Below are 20,354 nucleotides of genomic sequence, written 5' to 3'. Positions count from 1 at the left end.
TTGAATAACGAAAGAATTCCAAGTAATAAAATAAAATATTTTAAAATACAAAATTAAGATTGCTCGTATTTGTTTATAAAGATTAGAGAACACTAAAAATTGTGTAATTATGAAAATCTACTTTGGAAAAGTCTTCATAATTCAAAATCAGACAGGAAAGGAATTCTCATGATGATGGCACCACGTTCCCCTTTGCTTTTGTAACTAAGGTGACATTAAGCCAATTCGGTTTTCCAAAAATTCCTTTATTCCAATTATTCTAAACGGAATTGTGGAATTGTAAATCATGAATTTACATGGCCCGCTGCTTTTAATTTGTATAAGCATGAAAGACAAAAATCACTTTTCCAAACCAAAGTTTCTAAAGTAACGGACATAAAATTAAAGTCCCGAATCCTATGCCTTGTTCTACTGTTAGAACTTAGAACTAAGAACAATATACTAACACAATAAACCAATCTAAAAACCCTTTTCTTCTGCGTGCTACTCCAAATTAAATATACTCCCTCCGTTTCAAATTAGATGAGTTATTTTTTTTTTAGTCCGTTCCAAAATAAATGACATTGTATTGGTGGAAAAAGACATGACGCGTGAACTATCAATAAGCTGACAGGGCATGATATGTGGAACATCGATGTAAGGACAAGTTGCGTTCTTAATTAGACGAGTTAAAGAATGCGAAAAAGGCATGAGAGAAATACCCACGGTGTTACAATGAGGATAAAATCGGACCGGACAGATGTAAAAGAAGAAACAAGAACGAAATGAATAAAGGCTATGAAGAAGGGAAAATACACAAACCTGTCATAAACAAAGAAGAAAAATCGGTGCAGTTACGAGGAATATTTAATCATAAATGTTTCTATCACGGTTGTACATGGTAACGGGCAATCAAAACAATTAATACCATTAGTGAGCTCAAATTAAGTAAGGGAACCGTTATAATTGTATGCTCCTATATAAGGACTGAAATCTCATTTGTAATGGCATGAAACAATTATTATTGAAATTTATACAATTATTCTTTACTTTACTCTCAAAGTTTTAAGCCGTAATTTTGGGAGTGATTATTAGTTCATTTTATATTTTCTTTGTCAATTATTTCCATTCCTTGATCTATTCTTTCAAATTGTTGGGAAAATGAAGTAAATTGTCACGCCCCGACCTCGGGGAGCGCGACCGGCACTCAATCGAGATACCCCGATTAAGCAAGTTTGTTAGATGCCTTCTACCCAACCTTACCCATTAACAATATAAAAATCAGTACAGGTGATAGACATGAGAAGAGTCAGGTGTTCCATAATTTTTTCCACTACTAAAGGATATTCATTTATGATTTCTAAAATATATCAAGTTTACTGATATGATAAAAACATGTTCGCCCAAATACTAATACTTACTAGTTTAATTTCCAACATCATATACCACCCACAACTTGTTTATGGATGTGTCGGCGATAAGGCCCCGGCTATACCTCAAAATGTAACGTGCAACGCCAAATGACATGAAGCCCGGAACAGAGTAGGGCTCACCAAAATCTGCTGAATAGAGAGTGACTGCTAACGAGGGTCAAAACCACCTGCTGACGAATCACCTGCATCCATTGAAGATGCAATGCCCCCGGCAAAAGGGACGTTAGTACATATGGAATAGTACTAGTATGTAAAGCTAAATGTCCACTTTCAAAATAGAATACCATTATAAGAAAGAAAAAACCATAGAAACAGTAAGTCACAATCAACAATATCCAAATACCCAGTTAACACATACCAGTTTTCAAAATACGAAAAATAATATATATTTTTGGTTTGGAGATCATTAGCACCGATATACCACCGTGTTTTTAGCACAGATTCTGATCACTCCCGATCGGCTAGGCCATCTCCCCACGGACAATGTGGTTTGACATGTGATGCGAAAAAAGGTGTTACCAAGAGTAGTACCACCATGTGCGCAACATGGCGTCCGATCTCCACCCGATCGGCTAGGCCGCCTTTCCACATATGCCGTGTGGGTTGACTTTTCAATTCACAACTAATATCAATATCATCCCAAATAAGGGGAATAATCACAATCCATCGCCGTTCAAACCTACACCAGCACGTGTAGTTTCGGGTGTGGGAATTATGACCCACCCTTCCTCGGTTTGCTAATGATACTCCCAAAAATATTTTTTATTTTTGCACACAAAGGTAGTATAATTATAAATGTATTCACCTCATCATCTTTCACATTGTATAAAACTTCATTAGTACTTTCAACCACTCACAACAACAATATTTTCTTGGCTCTTTTGGCAATTCACAAGATTCATTATTCATGGCACGACGACTGTACTTCATATTCCACGCTTTTTTTTTTTTACCTTCAAGGATCATCAACATAAGCATTAACATATAGAGTATTCCGAAAATCACAACTTTAAGTTATTAGCAGTGAAGACTTAAACACAATGAATTCCTTTTCAAGAATGAAGTAAAATGGTTGGCAATCAAAGTACAAGTTAGAAACATAAATGAGTAACACATCATTTAATCTTGAAATACTTTTTCCAAAAAGGGCAATACACAATTTCAATATATATATATATATATATATATATATATATATATATATATATATATATATATATAAAAGAGCTAAAGACACATTGAAAACACTTACAAAGTATAGCATTAGTTAAAACAATCACATTTGGGCACAAGTATAACTCTCATTATTGGTACGGTGGCCACACTATCCATCTCCAACCCCCTTCTTTCACTTTCAAGCATCCTTATAGATTATCAACAACAAGACATTTTAATTCAAGACTTTAGATACATATTTGAGCAACTAACCAAATTAAGGGTCTTAGACACATGTAATTTCTTACACAATTTGATATGCTAGTTTTCATTAAAATCACGCTTCAAATCATGACACATTAACAAACAACTCATGTTTAATCACCTTCTCAAATAGTAACTCAACAAAGAAGAACGTTTGGAATACAATTTGAACGCATATATCTTTTGACATAATGCTTATTCGAAATAATAAATTTATAATGGGTAACATGGGACTTACAAGGCCATTATGGGGTTCAATTCTAAAAAAGGAGTTTAACCAACATACCTTGTTTGAGCTTTTCTTAAGTTACTACAACATCCCAACACTTCTAGCAATAACAATCTATAAGAAGGTAGAGAAAATCGAATAATAATTAGAAGGATTCACATGGTGTAACTCTCTTAGGAATTTTGTCGAACACCTAGTATGCAAAATGGATTACAAAGCTCTACAATGGTAATCTCTTCCTCCCTTAACCAATTTCAACAAGAAACCACCCAAACTAGTTCATTAAACCCATACACTACAACCTATTGTCACATGCATGGCCTATTTCTAACCCTCATAACCTAATTAAACCCATAACAATTCCATGAAGGTTTTAGAATAAGATCTTATCCGGATAGATGATAATCTAGTGATTGATTTCCTTGATTCTTGAAGGTTGGTTCAAGATTAGATGATTAGAGTGTTAGGTTTCCTCCTTCTTTCTCCAAAATACTCTTACCTCTCTCTAAAATCATCAGATAATTGCCCCAAAATGAGCCCCAAAGGCTATTTATCAAAATGGGGTCGGGTTATAAAAATAGAAAAATGGACCCTCCGAACTCAGGTCTATGGTCGCAGAATAGGTATGCGGTCTGCATAATAGACCGCGAAAGTGATGCCCAAAAACTGGGATGACCTGGACGGGTCTGCGACCGGTATGCGGTCTGCAGACCACTTATGCGGCCGCAGAATCGCCCAATAAACTTTCCTCATTCTAACTCTGCGACAGAAGTGCGGACCGCGAAACAGGTATGCGATCGCATAATGGACTGCAAAACAACCCTCAAAATTCAGCAACTACCCGCTCAACTCTGTGACGCTTATGCGGCCCGCAAAATAGATCTGGGGTGGCGAATCTGACCGCATAATTGGCTCTTCAGCAAAAAAAACTTTCCACCAACAACTCGATGCATTCTTCAACCCAAAAAAATTTTCACCAACACGTCGATGCATTCTTCAGCCCAAAAATTTCTACAACCCTCAAACACGTAAGCCTACCTCGACACCACGAAACCTTAAACTCCTTGGTGAATTTTTTTTTCGGGGCCTTATATAAATCTTGGTTATCAGTAGCCTGATTTCTTCTAGATATTGACTTTGACCGAGAAATCTATTTTTGGGTTAAATAAATTAGTTCTGTTACCGAAAATCTAATAATCTGTTCACTTTCTAATCTTTAACAATCAAATATGTCAACCGTTAACGACAACAACCAACTGAACCAACAATGGGCAACTTCACCACACCACACATTTACGGGATCCCCTCAACAGTCCCGTGGAAGTTCGCGTGAAAGATCAATTTCACGTACTGATGATCAGCATGGAAACGACCAAACCGTGGAGCAAGATGCTCTAAAGCAATTGATTGCAGAACACGTGAACAGTGCACTACAAGCTTTTGTTAGAGGATTACCCAATGCGGCGCAAACTCCTCTACCAGTTAATACAACGACTTTGGAGAACTCACGTTCAGACTTGATAATTCTGGAAGTGGAGAAAATCCTAATGAATCTCGTGATGGAGGGTCAGGTACTCCAAATAATTCTAATTTACAAAGTTTAGTGCTAAATTTGTAGAAACAGTTGAAGGAACAGAACGATCGTATAGAGCAGATACCAGGCATACCACCGGTAATCAAAGGGGTAGATATTGATAAGTATTCACAACAACCCTGGAAGCCAAGTGCGACACCTTTACCAATTCCCAAAAAGTTTAAAATGCCTGATATTCTCAAATATGATGGAACAACTGACCCCCGAGATCATGTAACTGCATTCACTACTGGCGTGAAAGGCAATGACTTAACCAAACAGGAAATCGAATCGGTTTTGGTTAAAAAGTTTGGTGAAACACTCACAAAGGAAGCGTTAACATGGTATTCTCTTTTACCCAAAAATTTTATTGATTCTTTTGCTGAGCTTGCAGATTCATTTATAAAAGAACATTCGGGGGCTCAAAAAGTTAAAAAGGAGATGAAAGACATCTTTAAGGTTAAACAATGGAGTATAAAATTGCTCAGGGAATTCGTAGATAGATTCTAGGGAGAGGATGATGTTACCTCGAGTACCTGATAACTGGGCGGTTATGGAATTCGTGAGCAACTTAAACGAGAAAAGTTCAGAAGCCACGAGGAGGCTGAAAGAAAGTTTGCGAGAATTTCCAGCAATAACTTGGAACGATATATACAATAGGTACAGTACGAAGTTGCGGATAGAATAGGATACAGTCGCACAACTAATGGCCGATGAGAGGCCAGGATCGAGACGTTCAGAATCAGAAAGAAGGTCCGGTAAAAATAGGTACGAGCCGTACATGGGACCTGCAGGGCGAGACTCTCGATCTAAACAGGAGAGTGCACGATTCGATTCAAGACCAAGGCAAAAAGACACGAGTTCTTCTTCCAAGTTAAAAAAGGAATGAGATGCCCGAAGCAATGACTCCAATACGCAAGCAAAAATAGGAGATTACAGCTTTAACATCAGTACCTCCGAGTTAGTGATTGTTCTAAGAGGTATGGGGGATAAGGTGCGATGGCCTAAAGAAATAAGATCAGATCCAAGCAAAAGAAACCCAGATTTCTTGTGCGAATTTCATAATGATTGTGGCCATATAACAGCAGATTGTAGGCTTCTGCAAGGAGAGGTCAAGCATTTGTTGAAGCAGGGTTATCTTACTGATCTGTTCAGTGGGAAAGGAAGACAATCATACATGAAGAACAGACAAGAGCCCACAAAACCTCCATCACTAAAAAGAACAGTCAACGTAATAACTGGAGAGATGAGGTCAATGACGTAACATATACAGCCGCAAAAAAGATATCAAAAGTCACAGTCACTTACGGGAAGCGAGTTCGCCAGGTCTTGGATGGAGACAATATAACATTCGATGATGAAGATGCGGACGACTTGATGATTCCTCACAATGATGTACTGATAATATCTTTACTTGTACATGATACTAACGTAAACGAGTTTTGATTGATCCAGGTAGCTCAGTGAACATCATTTTACTAAGGGTGGTGAATGAAATGCAAGCTAATGATAAAGTCATACCAAAAGCGCGGTCCTTGTCCGGGTTTGATAATTCAAGCGTTATTGCAAAAGGGGAAGTTGTACTAACCATATTTGCAGAAGGGGTCGTCAAGGATACAAAATTCTAGGTGATAGATGCGGACATGGCCTATAATATAATTCCAGAAAGACCGTGGATTCATGATATGGACTGTGTCCCTTCCACATTGCATCAAGTTATCAAATTTCCTTCACAGTGGGGAATCCATCAAATACGTAGAGATCAACAAGCTTTAAGAAGTATCAACTCAGTGGTGATCGCAAGCACGGTAGCCAATGATGGAGACATGAAATAGTAATTACAGAATTCGATTGAGGAAACTATTGCGAAAACCTCAACTGAAGACATGCAAGGATGAACTGATGTTGATTCGAGACCCGATGTTATTCAAGAGCCAGAAGAAAATGAAAATATTAAAACAACTATCGAGAAGCTCGAAGCTATACTATTATTTGTCCACTGTCCAGACATAAACGTTTATATCGGAGCAAATTTAAGCCCATAAATGAAAGGTAAGTTAATTAAATTTTTATGAGTTAACGCAGATTGTTTTGCTTGGTTGCACTCAGATATGACATGTATACCACCGTAAGTGATGACTCATAAGCTGAATGAGGATCCTTCACACCCACATGTTAAGTAGAAGAAAAGGAAGCAGGGGTCCTTCAAAAATCAAGTGATTCACGATGAGGTACAAAAGATTTTAAAAATTGGTTCAATACGAGAGGTAAAGTACCCCGACTGGTTAGCTAATACAGTTGTGGTTCCAAAAAAGAATGGAAAATGGCGAGTTTGTGTAGACTATACTGATTTAAATAAGTCTTGTCCTAAAGATTCATTTCCTTTACCACATATAGATCAATTAATTGATTATACTACAAGTCATGAACTTTTAAGGTTTTTAGATGCATATTCAGGTTATAACCAAATAAAAAGGAACCCTCTAGATGAAGAAAAAACTTCGTTTATCACAGACAAAAGGACTTGTTGTTACAAAGCCATGCCATTTGGCTTGAAAAATACTGGAGCTACATATCAAAGATTGGTGACTAAAATGTTCCAAGAACATCTAGTAAAAACTATGAAAGTCTACGTAGATGATATGTTGGTCAAGTCGACATAAGTAGGGGATCATTTTCAACACTTGTCAAACACCTATGAGATTCTCCGCAAGCACAACATGAAGTTAAACCCGAAAAAATATGCTTTTGGCGTGGCGTCAGGTAAGTTTTTGGGTTTTATTATTTTTAACAGAGGTATTGAAGTGAATCCCGAACAAATCAAAGGTATTAAGGAGATACCAGATATACCCACAAGCAAGAAAGAAATGCAGAGATTAACAGACATGATAGCAGTTCTGGGGAGGTTTATATCAAAGTCATCAGAAAAAAGTTTTAAATTCTATTCAGTGCTGAAGAAGCAAAATCAGTTTGAATGGACTGACGAGTGCCAACAAGATCTCAAGGACCTAAAGTCGTATCTATCAAACCCACATCTGTTGGCCAAACCAAAAGACAATGAAAGATTGCTCATTTACCTTGATGTGTCAGAAGTAGTGGTAAGTGTGGTGTTGGTACGAGGAGACAAAGGTAAATAATTCAGAATTTATTATGTTAGTAAGTCTTTACTAGATGCTGAGACACGGTATCCACATCTAGAAAAGCTCGCGTTAGCGTTAATTATGGCATCTAGGAAGTTACGACCTTACTTTCAATGTCATCTTATTTCTGTTATAACTACTTTTCCCTTAAGAAACATATTGCATAAACATGAATTATCAGGTAGACTAGCTAAATGAGCAATAGAACTCAGTGAGTATGATATCATATATCAGCCTAGAACTGCAATAAAATCGCAAGTTTTAGCGGATTTTAGTACGAACTTAGTTCCTGTCGCAGAGAAAGAACTACAGGTGTTTACCGGAGCTAATCCGGGGACTTGGACTTTGTTTACTGACGGTTCCTCAAATGTTAAAGGAGTAGGTTTAGGAATTGTTCTAATTCCACCCTTGGGTGAAGTCATAAGACAAGCAATAAAATATTATCCAATCACTAACAATGAGGCAGAGTATGAAGTTGTGATTGCAGGCTTGGAATTGGCACGGAAACTTGGTATCGAACAAATTATGATCAAAAGTGACTCGCAGCTGGTGGTTAATCAAATGTAGGGGACTTACGTGGCAACAGAGACGTGAATGCAGCAATACCTGGAAAAGGTACGAGAATTGCTTAGACAATTTCAGACATGGAAAGTCATGCAAATACCCAGGGAGGAAAATGCAGAAGTAGACACATTGGAAAATCTTGCGTCTATCGCGGATGTAACAAATGCAGAAAATGCCATTGTGATACATTTGTTTCATTCGGCACTCAATCAAACCAAGAGTGAGGTAAATTTTAATAATTTAACTTGAGATTGGAGAAATGAATTTATGAAATTCTTGCAGTATGGTTTCTTGCCTGAAGATAAGAAGAAGTCACAATTGCTATGGTAGAAAGCTGCTTGGTACTGCTTAATTCGTGAAAATCTATATCGTAAAATGTTTGGTGGACCTTTAGCATGGTACCTCGGTCCATCACAAACGGAGTATGTAATAAGAGAAGTACATGAGGGGCATTGCGATATTCACGTCGGAGGAAGATCGTTAGTGAAAACATTAATTAGAGGAAGATATTATTGGCCAAAAATGGAAGAAGAAGCATAAAACTTTGCAGTTAGGTGCGATAAATGTCAACGATATATCAATAACATGCACCGACAGGCAAAGCTGTTGCATTCAGTTATTTCACCATGGCCCTTCATGAAATGGGGCATGGACATCGTAGGGTCGTTGCCTCAAGCTAAAGGAAAGGTACGGTTTATGTTAGTTTTAACAGATTATTTCTCAAAATGGGTAAAAGCTTGTGCTTTCAAACAGGTGCGGGGAAAGGAAGTCAGGAATTTCATTTGGCAAAATATTATATGTTGATTTGGAGTTACAAAGGAAATTGTATGTGACAATGGACCACAGTTCATAGGCGAGAAAATCACAGAATTCTTTCAAAGTTGGCAAATTAAACGAATTACATCTGCACCTTACCACCCTGCGGCCAACAGACAAGCTGAATCAACAAATAAAGTTATTATCAATAACTTAAAGAATAGATTGGAAGAATCAAAAGGCAAATGGCCAGAAGTATTAACAGGGATGCTATGGGCTTACCGAACAACCGCAAAAACTAGTACGGGAGAGACTCCGTTTTTACTTGTATACGGTGCAGAAGCTTTGATTCCGGTAAAGATAGGTGAATCAAGTATGAGGTACACGCATGCCACTGAAGAGGCAAATAAAGAGAGTTACAGATAAATTTGGATTTATTAGAAGAAAGGAGAGAAGCAACATTAATTCGAATGGCTTCTCAAAAATAGATGATTGAACGATATTATAACAGGAAAGCTAATTTGAGGTACTTCAAGATTAGGGACTTTGTCCTCAAAAAGGTGTTCCGGTCAACAAAAGCAGTGAACGCAGGAAAATTGAACCCAAATTAGGAAGGCCCGTATAGGGTTCGAGACATCGCTGGGAAAGGAGCATACGAGTTGAAAACCATGGATGGCAAGGTATTACCTTCGAATTGGAATGCAGTCCATTTGAAGAAGTATTACTTCTAAAATGAAGAAAAGACCCACGGTCAGGTATCACGCAAGTTCGATTTTATTTTGTTCTGTTGAATTTTACTAACCATTTTAGATGATAGGCAAAAAGCTAGCCCGTACCAAATGATGATATTAAATTCGAAATACACGCGGAATACTGAATTATTCTCGGTCTAGGTTACAACTTTTCTGATGGAAAAAAGGGTTATGCAGTCATCATCTAAGACTTTACCTCCGAGTCCCGTTTGTATTTTCCTTTTCAGGGAAAGGACCAAAAGAAAGGGGTGATCTAGTATTCTAGATTTCATACTTCAAAGCTCCAACACTAGGGGACTATGCATATAGAAGGAAGGAAAATAAACCACAAGCATAGTTCAGCCTGAATCAAAACCTTGAAGAAACCCTTGAAAACTTTTCAAAGGAGTTCGAACTCGCAAAAATGATGCAAGATATTCCCACGAGTTTCTAGGTTAAAGCCATAAATTTAGTCACGGGAGAATAGATCCGAATTTGTAAATCTGCTACAATGAAAGCAGTTATTAATGTGTTGTATGAATAGTTATGAAAATGATGCACGAAATTTATTTGAAAGTTCAAAACATAAAACTTCCTCAAATTATTTCTCTTTTCATGTCTACTTCATGTTTCATATATTTGCACCAATATGAAGATGAGACGTCATCTTCATCAGTGTCGTTAATATAAAAGGGCCCTCTTTTTATAAAAACCAGTGTATATCGAAGTCACGGTATATTAAAATATTTTTAAGTGCAAGATTAAGCTCAAATACTAAAAGGGCAGAAAGCATAATATGTGGCAAAAGCAATAAAGATATTTATATCATAACCCCAAAAAGACAAGGGTAGCAAATACAAACCTTCCAAAAACGTTGTCCAAAAAACATAAGGGAGTTCCAAGTAAAAACTAACAAACAAACACTTTCGACAAAAAGTTTGGAAACGAGGAAAAGTTAAGGAGCATCATCAATGGGAGAAGAGGGTTGAACATCAGCTTCGCCATTGCTTCTCTGGCCCTAGCAATCTCAGCGTTAATGTCAAAACCTTCCTGGATGGCTTCAGTTAAAGTCTCGAGGCGAGTGTTAAAAAAAGCCCAGCTAACATCTAGCGATGACTTATCCTCGAGGGCTTCATACTGCATAGTCCTTCTCTCACTGATCAATTTCAGCTCTCACCTCTTCTTTTTCTGCTCCGAGGCTGCATAAGCTGTCTTCAAAGGAGCAAGAAAACTTTCCAAGAACTAAATTTTATCCGTAGAGGTGCAGAGATCTTCCTGAGCTTGGGTGAGCGTTTGAACCAATTCACCCGCGTAAACCTCTTTTTGATTGATGAGCTCTTTCAAACCCCTTATCTCTTCAGTAGCCTTGGAAAGTTGTTCCACAAAAGAGGATTCCAGTCTATCCTTATCCTTCTCAAATTGACTAGAAGAAGCTTTTAGAACCGCTAACTCAGCGGATACAATTCACATTTGCTGTTCCAAAACTTCTTTCTCTTCTGCAAGAACGTTATTTTCCAACCCAAGACCTTCAAATTGTTCTCTCCGGTTATCAGCCTCAGTACGTAATTCAATTAGCTGATGATCAGTCTAAGAGACCCTTTTCATAAGCTTCGTGCCTATAAAATTAATCTACAAAAAAGAAGGAGAGTTACAAATGAGGAAAATAAAGGAAAGGAATGCAAGCAAATTTATACCTTAAGAGAAGAATGAACAATGCCATTCATTAAGGTCAAGGAACTGTGACCCTTCAACTTATTTTTCTCTACGGGTCCTAACAATGGTTTCAACCACACGTCAGCTTGTCCGGACTTCCTCAATAAATTTTCACCCTCGGGGACTTCAATCATAATATTTTTCATTTTCCTCCTGCTACTAGAAGGCTCAGTTTCTACATGAGAAGCAGTAACGGGAGCAACCACTGGAGTAACACCGGAAAATGACACAGGAGGGTTAAGAGTAGATAAAACTGGAAGGGACGCGAGTGACAATTCTTCAGAAACAGGCCCGGGGCCTTCTTCACCCTCAAAGCCATGGGCGAATAACCTTTCAACAAGACTTCACGGGGGATTAGCTGTGTTACCAGTGTCTTCATCAGAAATTTCTAAAGGGGCATTCTCTGGCTCATCAATGAGTCTGAAAGGAATTGAACTTGAAGGGGGATCATGAGAGATAAGAGTTTCATCATCAAAAACCACGCATCTCCTGACACACGGTTTTCTCACCAAAGAACCTTCTTCTAAATCCTCTTTATCATCAGACCCACAGGCTTCGACAGTTTTCCTCTTGGAGGAAGAAGCACTCAAAATCCGTTCTTGAGCAAGACTTACAGAAAGCCTGGTTGATGGAACAGAAGTGGGGCTAATGTCATGAATAGCAAACCCTAATAAAAAAAAAGGGGAATGATGAAAAATTTATGTATAAACAAGTAAAGGAGGAGAGGAACTGCAAAGATAAAGAGTACCGTAAGTCTTCACTTTCCAACCAAATTTATGTGAAAGAAATTTCCAAGATCTTTTATCCATAGGAGCAGTAGTCAACATTTTTTCTACCCAAGCACAGAAGTCAGGAATTTCTTTAAAGACTTCTATGGTTGCTGAAAAAATGAATATGTGGTTACATGAAGGAATTCAAGGCAACAAAAAAAAAAACTTACGTGGAAAGTTCCATTTTTCTAGAAAAAGCATGTTTTCTTCACCTTCTAACCCACTAGTGGGGGCAGCAACAAAGCGGGCGTACCAGCCACGGTCACGGTCATCCTCGGGGCTAACTAAAACCCTTTTACTTTTAGCCACGAGGGAAAAGTTCCCCTCATAAAACAACTTGGAAGAGTAAAGATGAAGTAAGTGACGGAAGGTAAAATGAGTGAAAACCAAATCCGACAAATAGCGAAGGCATGCCACAGCCCTCCACATGATGGGACCAATCTAGCCAAGTCAAATATTAAAATAGTGACAAAACTCGATGATCACTAGATCAACGGGAGGCTTAAACCCTAAAGTGAAAGGGTAGGTATAAACGAAAGAAAAACTAGCATGGTAAGAGGTAATTCTTTGATTGGCACCAGGAATTAAAATTGGGAAATCTGGTTTCCAATGACATTCTCGTCGAACTAAAGAAAGAAGACCATGAGTGATTAAACTTGGGTAAAGTTCAGCAGGGTTAAGGGAAGCTATAGAAGAAACTTGATTCTTCATGGTCTCACGATCTGACACAAAAGAAAACTCTTGAGGAACAATCTCAGAAACCGTAGGCTTACGCATAGGTTCATCTAGGGGTCAAAGGAGCCTTATGTCTAGAAGAAGATGGCCTGGGGGAACTACTTTGAGAAGTAGAACCACGAGTAGATAACAAACCAAGGTTGCAGAGTCTACCACCTCTCCTACTCCTAGTAGGGGCAGTAGAAGAAGCAAGCTCGTCGATGATCACAACTTTGCGAGGGTCTGGTGTTGAATAAGATATGTTTAACAAAAAAAATACAGAGGAAAGGTACAGAAATACAAAGAAGGGTTAAGATGGTGGATACATAATAGAAGAAAAAAGGTTTCAAGAAATCAAAAAGGATGAAGTATTTATAAGAAGATATAATTATCGTTAAAATTGGTCATTATGAAGTATCATAATGGAACCGTCACTTCGTAACTGACGCAGCCGCAGAAAAAACCCTAAAAACGCTAAGAAACTACAGAACCAATCATAAGAAGCCGCGTGGCATGGGCATTAAATGAATGTAACATACGTCGCATCGATTCTAAATGAGGCATAATGATACTCGAGAAATAGCGACAAAGAATTTCCGCCAAAAAACTTACCACTTACTGAATATTCAGTTGAGAATATTCAGAAAGTGGGGGGGGGGAGGGGGGAGGACTATCTGTATTGGTGTAAAAAGATATGACACGCGAACTATCAATACGGGGCATGGTATGTGGAACATCGATGTAAGGACAAGTGACGTTCTTAATTAGACGAGTTAAAGAATACAAAAAAGGCACGAGAGAAACACCCACGGGGTTACACTAAGGAAAAAATCGGACCTGACAACCGTAAAAAAAGAAACAAGAATGAAATGAATAAAGGTTGTGAATAAGGGAAGATACACAAACCTGTCATAAATAAGGAAGGAAAATCGGTGCAGTTACAAGGAATCTTTAATCATAAATGTTTTCGTTACAGTTGTACATGGTAACGGGCAATCAAAGCAATTAATATCATTAGTGAGCTCAAATTAAGTAAGGGAATCGTTATAATTGCATGCTCCTATATAAGGACTGAAATCTCATTTGTAATGGCAGGATACAATTATTATTGAAATTTATACAGTTATTCTTTGCTTTACTCTTAAAGTTCTAAGCCGTAATTTTGGGAGTGATTATCAGTTCATTTCATATATATTTTATCGATTATTTCCATTCCTTGATCTATTCTTTCAAATTGTTGGGAAAGTAAAGTAAATCTTGGTTATCAGTAGCCCAATTTCTTCTAGATATTGACTTTGACCGAGAAATCTATTTTTGGGTTAAACAGACATATTTCTAAATTTCGAAATAATTCAACTTTAAACTCTTCATTTTACCCATTTTACCCTTAATGAGAAGCTATTATAACCACACAAATGTCATGGCCCCATAAAACTTTTAGCCCTTAAGCTTTTAATGCCACAAGTTTTAAAAGTCTTTTTTTTTAAAATTTCGTATCGAGTCAAACTATCTAATCTAAATTGAAACTGGGGTTATATTATAAGGAGTTGTTAGTTTATGTCATTTCTTTCCAAAATTCTACTTAAATCCACAAAGTATATCCACAGTCCCCCGCTGCCCTTTTAAAATTTGTTAATGACAGTGTGGGAGACTCATAAGTGCCCTTCACATGTACAATGCACCACCGCCCCATAAATAAATAGTATCCAATTCACCTTCCACCTCCCCATTTCCTCATACACACACTAATAGAGAGAAAAATAAATTTTGAAAAAAATGATACTATATAGCCGCTTGAAAAAATATATATTTATATATTATGTATATTATATATAAAAATTATATAAATTTTATATATTTTTTCGGCTATCGAATGTAAATAATTTCGCACACGAGTTAAAAGTGATAATACCTCAGTAATGGTGGTTGGCAAGTGTCAACATTGTCCACGTAATAAAGAGAAGTAGAGATAAATATGTATATATATTTTTGTGTGTTTCAAATTTACACAATCAAGAACTTATGAAATAATTTCAAGCAAAATACTTAGATAAATATTAATTGGTAATATGATAAATATAATTTAATTTGTTATCACATGTTGAATTATATTTGATAATATAATTTTTTTTTTTTTTGAGTATCAGTATGTATAACTTAAGTTCATATCTTTCTAGTACTACAATGGCCATTTGGTCTAATACGCGAGCATACGTACATCTATAATTGTGAACGGATTTTAACCAATCTCATCAGCTGGGTATGATAGCTATTGATTGTACATCGAACTTACATAAAGACACACAAGTACACGACAATTATACATAATTAAGTATTTTCAAAATAAATGTGATATACACATACTCCAAACTCATAGTCTATTACTTAAATATTTAGTCAGTTATTTGAAATTACCTAGTAAAGTTACTTTTTTTTTTATAACAGAAAGTTACTTAAATATTTCTATAGCACTCATAAGCCTAGAAGTCAGAAGGTCACTCAACTTGATTTCTCAAACTTTTGGTAGCCAAATACCTATTTTTCTCTCTAAATTATTAACTTTTACATATTTAATACTTTTTAATATTATTACTTTTTCTCTTTTTACTCTATATTTTGGACTTATCTATAAGATAAAATTTACTTATAAAGTAAAAAGAAAAAAAAATAATTTTCAGGTAGTTTCAAATACTCCAAACTAATAAAGTCTGGTAATATCTCTTTGAGTAAGTTTCAATTAGTGCGTGTTTATATTGGAATAGGAGTAAAGTTGATCCTTCCTTTCACCTTTATATTAGGAAAAATCCATATCCCAACTTTTAAGGATCAAATTTGACTTTCCATGAGATAAATTTGGATCTATTCTCATTATCGGGGGACTTGGCGTCAAACATATAATTATTTGTCTAGGGCGGTTTTTTTTATTAATAAATCATGGATAATGAATAGGTCAAGCAAGGACTAAGCAAAACCCTAATCTGCATTTAATTCCGACCAACGGAACTAAATAAATCTGGAAGTAATCTAGTTAAAATGAAGAATGTGTTGACATTACTAACTATGTTTAATGTAGGAATTTAAATATTATGCACGTGTAACAAATAACTTTATTTAATACTCCCTCCGTTCATTTTTACTTGACATGTTTTTGACTTTTCACGCCCCTTAAAAAATAATAAATAAAGTGCATAACTTACCATGATATCCATATTAAATGATGCATATTTTATTGGATTTGAGAAAATGATTTGAAATAAGTAATAAATATTGTGGGTATAACATGAAAAAAAATTGTCTTCTCTTGATATGCGTAAAGTGACAAGTAAAAATGAAAATCTATTTTTAGTATACATGTCAAGTAAAAGTGAACGCATGGAGTAAGTATTACATTGATAATCTATAATAAATACTCCAGTAATTAATACTCTCTCCGCTCCACTTTTATTGATTTTTTTGACATTTTTACACATGTTAAAAATTTTATCTTTTAGCATTAATTAACAATAAAATTGACCATATTAACCTAAAAATATAACAAATACTCTTAGGCTCTTTACTTCAAGGGCTAACTTTGAAAAAAAGAAATTAATTCCTTCTTGTTATCTTAAAAAATCAAATATTGTGGACCACAAAAAAAAAACTAAAAAATCAATTAAAGTGGATCGGAGGAAGTATGTTATAACATGCTAAATTACGCTGATTTGAATAAAATCTCTCTATTACAACTTAAATCTATATCTATAAATTATTAAAAAGAGAGGAAAAAATATTCACATTAAGCCAAGTGACATCATCACAATAAGCCGCTTGTCAATTTATGACAAAGTTAGTTAGGTTAGGTAATAATTATTATTTTTAATTTAAATTTTAAAAAGTTATAATGCATTATATTTTATTAATAATTAGTTACTCTTTTTGAATTTGAATATAAAAATACTTAACTATTTTTTCGGAAATAATATTGTTATATATTAAAAATATTTATTCTGAAACCTATTATATTTTAAAGTAGGAAGTTGCCAATAATATAACTTCATATATTATATTAAAATAATGATAGTGAAGCATGAGGTCAAGCCAAGTGTCATATAGAGAAAATGCTACTTCTCACTTTAAAGGAAAACTTTTACTAGATTTTATGACAAAATCTAATCTATATCTATATTAATATAGATTTGTATAGACAATTTGTTATGATGAGAGTGTTTTTGAAATTTCTTTTACCGACACATTGGAGAGTACCTCTTCCTAGCTGCCTCACCTTATTATTGATAAATTTAGACCATTGAAGAATTAACCAAGCTTGAAAGTGAAGGCAAATGGTAGTTAAGCTTAATTTGAGGATAATATATTAAAAGTTATCTAAATTATATTAAAAGAATGGTAGTCAAGCTTGATATGAAGTCAAGTAGCGTATTGAGAAAAAGTAAAATAAATATATAGATTGATGAAACTTATTTAAATTTGAGATAAGAAAGTGATTTTTCAATTGTGATAAAAAATACAATATATAATACCACATAATTAAAATCTTAATAAAATCAAAATCAAATAATAGTGATCAATGAAAAAATTTCAAGTAACGATTAAATGAACTTACTCACAAGAAAAATACAATTTTTATTATAAAATTATAGAAATAAACTTATTTGAATTTGAGATGATAAAGTATCTTTTGAATTATGATGAGAAAATTCTTACAAATAATAAAACATAGCTAAAACCATAATAGATAAAGTCAAAATAAAAAGACATAGAATAATGAATGAATTTCAAGTAAAAGAGTGATAAATTAATAATCAACTTTCTCAGGAGTAAGAAATCTATATTATATATGTTATATTAAAGGAGGTAATAATCAAGGACAATAAATCTAAAGATAAACTTATAAAAAATTCACATAAAGTGTAATCATACTGAGCAACGAATAAAACAATAACGATAATAGAGGAAAACATGGATAAAAAATAGTGTAAAATATAAAATAATAAGATTTATTAGAATTTCAAATTAGAAAGCGTTTTTGGGTTATAATGACAAAAATCATACATATATAAATTATCACGTAAATTAAATCATAATAGATAAAGTCAAAAATCAAATATATAGGTAATGAAAGAATACCAAGCAATAAAGCATAATTTTAAAACATAGTTGACTTTAATAATTAAATCTTAAAAATTAAAATTTTAATAAAGAGTCAAAAGAGAAGAAAAACTTAATTTCTAGGAATATAATTCAAAAATACCAATTATTAAAAAATTAATAGATTTATAAACATCAAAGAAAAAATTAATTTATATTTTGGACGAATTCAAAGGAAGACAATGAAAAAATGTTTAAAAACCAATTGGAGTAAGAAAAGTATATATCTATATTATATTAAAAAGAAAGAATTAACGAAAATATTAAGTCAAGTAACAAGCTAATAAAATATCTAATAGCAAATAAAATAATACTAAATATAGTAGATTATGTAATAAAGAAAAATGAGGAACTGAAAAGTTATTCGATAACCATATGAATTTTTTTTTCTAATTTCATAATTTTTTATTGGGCATGTTTCACTGAATAAAAACAGATTAAAATTTAATTCAAGCAATATAATATAATGTGATCAAATAAATTAGATCACACAACGCGATTTATATTCTCCGCGCATCTTGTGTGCGCTATACTAATTCTTGTAATAGCAATATCATTTCTTTATGGATAGATGTCATCATTTATTCAACTGGCCGAGTTCGTGGAAGGGCACGAGCTAAAAGAAGATGAACCTTTTAGTCCTAACCATCTCTTTCGATAAAAAGAAAAAGAAAAAGAATTATTAAGTTTATAACGTTGGAAACCAAATTGGCCTACCACCAAAAAGGCCAAAGCATCATCTTCTAAAAGATTTTGTTTTTGGGTTTTAAACTTCGTATAACTTATAAATTAGAAACCAAACATTGTATAACTAAAATGAGTATAAGTTATATAGAAATTTATGTATTACTAGTCAATAGTACGCAAATTACGCGTGTATCTTGTCTAAAGGAGATTTTTTTATAAAATAATTATATAAATATTCATAAACAAAAATCACTAGAAGAATTAGAAATATAAAACATAGAAAAGAGTCCATTATTTGATTTACCGTATTTAAAATTATATTTGAGTTATAAAATAAAAGGTAAGTCATGAAAATGAAGAACATAATTTTATATAGATAACTCAACAAGGAAAAATATCACCACATAGAAGTTCTTAATCATGATCAATATATTGAAAAAGAAAGAATCATCAGTCAATATACAAAGATTAAACTATACTAATTTATCATAATTAAGTGCTAAATTAAGGTTGTGATAATGTTAAATATAAAGGTATATATCTTAAATATAGTACGTGTCCTAATATTACAAAACATATGTAATTTTTATGCTTTATTACCATATGTATTTGAGTAGCTACGTAAAATGTTCTTTGTGTATATAAATGAAGCCGTTATACCTATTATATCTCTGATTTACACAGTATTACATTTGTATTATATAAAGTTATTTTATTGTAAAGGAACCTTGGGTGACATATCTTTTAGAGTTTGTCGAATAATATGAAGTACTACTATTTTTATTTTAAAACAGAGTGGATCCTTTCCTTATTTGAGATAAAATCTCAATTGAATTTAAACTCCTAAATATTAGGATCTAATTCAATAAGAAAAGATTTAATAATTAAAGCATAATTAATTTTAAAATTCTAAATATTAGGAAAATAACTTAAATTACTAATTTATTTAATACAAAATTTATTTTTAAAAGGTAAATAGTATACATATTATATACAAGGTAGAAGTTGGAATAAGTAATATATGACGACATAAATGTCCTTACATTATGTAAATTCAAATAATAATCACTGTACTATTTATTCTTCACGTAACAATCTTCATACTATTATTCATTATATAACAATTCATGCATCATAATCTATGTATATCTAAACTATCAACCAGTCGACCCCAAAGTGTATTTGATTTCCAGGCTTGCAATTTCTTCATTTAGACCAGTTAAGTGACCATCACTTTGAAAAGGAGAAAATAATAGAGAGCAATGAGCGAATCTTGATCTAAGGATTTGAGAGCAATAGTAAAATTATTAACTTGATATTAGTTGAAAATAATACAAATAGAAATTATAAGAAAATGCAAATAATGAGCAAAAAATTCTGATCCATACGGAGTATTGCCTAAGGAATTACCTATGGTCAAACACAAATTACGCCTCGATTCGTGAAAGACTATATAACTCCAAACATTGTATTTTTAATATAAAAATAGTGAATAATTATG

Source organism: Nicotiana tabacum, chromosome 17, assembly GCF_000715075.1.
Source record: "Nicotiana tabacum cultivar K326 chromosome 17, ASM71507v2, whole genome shotgun sequence".
In the NCBI taxonomy this organism is placed as follows: domain Eukaryota; kingdom Viridiplantae; phylum Streptophyta; class Magnoliopsida; order Solanales; family Solanaceae; genus Nicotiana; species Nicotiana tabacum.
Note: the sequence above shows the minus strand (reverse complement) of the source record.